This window comes from Octopus bimaculoides, chromosome 25 (genome assembly GCF_001194135.2).
Source record: "Octopus bimaculoides isolate UCB-OBI-ISO-001 chromosome 25, ASM119413v2, whole genome shotgun sequence".
Lineage (NCBI taxonomy): Eukaryota > Metazoa > Mollusca > Cephalopoda > Octopoda > Octopodidae > Octopus > Octopus bimaculoides.
The window spans coordinates 35,334,155-35,336,879 of NC_069005.1; positions in this window are offsets into that span (position 1 = coordinate 35,334,155).

Sequence of the window (2,725 nt, forward strand, 5' to 3'; positions counted from 1 at the left end):
TGGTACACGGAACAGTTCTCAAAGAGAAACTGGACCGAGAGACAAATTTGGCCGCCGAGTTAAAGCTATTTATAACAAACTATTGGCTCACCAGATGGTAGAAATATACTCTATCACGTGACCTTATTAGGGGCCGTGATTGGTCAGTTTGCGTTCTGGCGGGAAAGGTTCGAAGAAGTTGCCGATTCGAATAATAATCAGTCACGTGATGACAAGGAATGGGTTCTCTACTACGCTCGCATTTATTTATATTTAAATGAGAAGATTGTATGTAATGGCGATAGTAGTTTTGTATCTAATGGCGGGAGGTAGTTTCACTACATATATATTTGAAGAGATATTTATAAACACAACCTACAGAATCTGCTTCCATAAAACGAAGGTTGAAATTTCTACATAATTAATCAAATCGCTAGTAAAACAACGAACCCCACCCCAGAGAAAAATATACCTACCAACAACCTCTACATCTACCCACGACTTGTGAGCATCAAAGCACGACACCACGACATGCTCTACTAATGACCTCATCTTTCAAATACAAATAGGAAATACTCTAAATAACAACAACCAAGAAATAAAGGAGCTTACTGACTTGCTAAAACATATCACCTACTTATATTCTTTTGTGGAACCTGAAAAATTCCATTACAAAAAAACAGACGACACCCATTTACTAAACTTGTGACTTCGAGCTTCGCATTATCAAAGCAAAAGACTGGTAACAATAAAACCAAACATAACAGAAACTAAATGACACATCCGCTGATCAAAAAAAAAAAAGGAAAAAAGAACTTCCTATACTTACTTACATAATTTTTGTGAACCATTAAATGACAATCCTATGATGTGAAGCTTTCACACCTGTTTACAAAGTTCTACACAAATAAATTCTGAACAGTAACACAAACCCAAATTTAATCAAATTTTTTCCACATCTCTCCAGTCATAATCCACCCTTCAACCTAATTACCATTCAACAGAAACCCACAAACTCAAGGAAAATTTTATATCAACAGAAACTACACAAATCCAATAATTTCAATGTATTGCAGTTCGACGATGACTCTTAGCTGGCCGAAACTTCGAAGTCACTGTCAATAATATTCTTGTTTAAGAATAATAAAGTTGTACTCTACAAAAGTTTAGAATGACCCATCAGATTACTGTAAAATTGTTTTATTATAACTGAACATAAAAACAAACATTAATATGTGTATGTGGGTGCGTGTGTAAGTGTGTGTATACGTATGATACATATGTGTACTTGAGTGTGTATGTATATGTGAGTGCGTTTGTTTGTGTGTGTGTGTGTGTGTGTGTGTGTGTGTGTATGTGTGTGTGTGTGTGTGTGTGTGTGTGTGTGTGTGCCTGTCTGTCTGTCTGTCTGTGTCCAGGTGTACATGTTAATTCCTGAACTGGTATTTTGGAGAATGGAATGTTCTGACTTGGAATCGTAGGAATTCTAGCATTTGCAAAATCCATTGTATCATGACTTAATAGGAGTTGTTTGTTTACATTAGTAAAAGCAGTTGTTGAATATGATGACATAAGCTGGTCAGTGGTAGGAATGCAAACTGTCAGGGGAGGTGAATATGATGACATAAGCTGGTCAGTGGTAGGAAGGCAAGTTCCATCTGAAAAGAAGATGAGGCGGAGACGGAGGGGCCTTCCAGGAATTTATCAAAAGACGAGTGACTGAGGCGAAAATGGTTTCAGTGGATGGAGCTGCTCTTAGTAAATTAGAGACGGAACCAACAAGCAGCAGACAGGATGCTTTTTAATCTGTGAGGATTCCTGATTGACCGTTTCTCTCAATTGCAAATTTTGTAACTTTTTCCAACATTAAGTATCAGCTTTTATATCAAATGTATTGTAATAGTAAAACAGTATATAGTTTCTCTTATTTTTATTGTATTAAATATAAAAGATTGAAGCCATTATAGCCGGCCTATCACATAACCCTGTCCAGTTAAGCGACAGCGGTGGGAGGAGAGATGTACTCATCTCCGACATATTTTTAATACATTCAGATTTAAGTAAACAATTTGAAATGTATGTGTGTGAGTGTATATGTGTGTGTACATGTGTTACATAGTGTGTGTATCTGTGTCTGCACGTATACATATATGTGTATATGTATGGGTGTGTGAGCATATGTGCATGTAATGTGCGTGTGAGAGTGTCTCTGCGTATACATATGTGTATGTATGTATATTTGTAAATATGGGTAGCTGTGTATTTTTGTATGTGTGTGTATGTATGTGTGTGTGAGTATATAAATGTACCCGTGTATGCGTGTATGTGTTTGTGTATCTCTGTGTGCGTACATATATGTGTATGTATGTGTATACCTGTTTTTGCCTGTATGTATGTGTATGCGCAATGCGTATGTGTATGTATGTGTGTGTGTATGTGTTTGAGAGCGTGTATGTATATGTATACGTGATTGTGTACATACACTTGGTTGTTGTTGTTGATAGTAATGTAGTGTTGTTTAGCCCAAGGCTATCCTTTATCCTGTAGACGTATGATCAAAGACATTCCACTCGTGACCATCACGTCTATATCAACTTCGTGGTCTTTTCTAAGACCACGGTGTTTGAACCGAGATATGACTGCTATTTCTAGCAGGTCGAAGGATCATTCACTGGTTTGTTTGTTTGTTTGTTGTTTAATCTCATTAAAGTGGCGGGTGGGGGTGTAGAGGGTGGGGAGATATTAA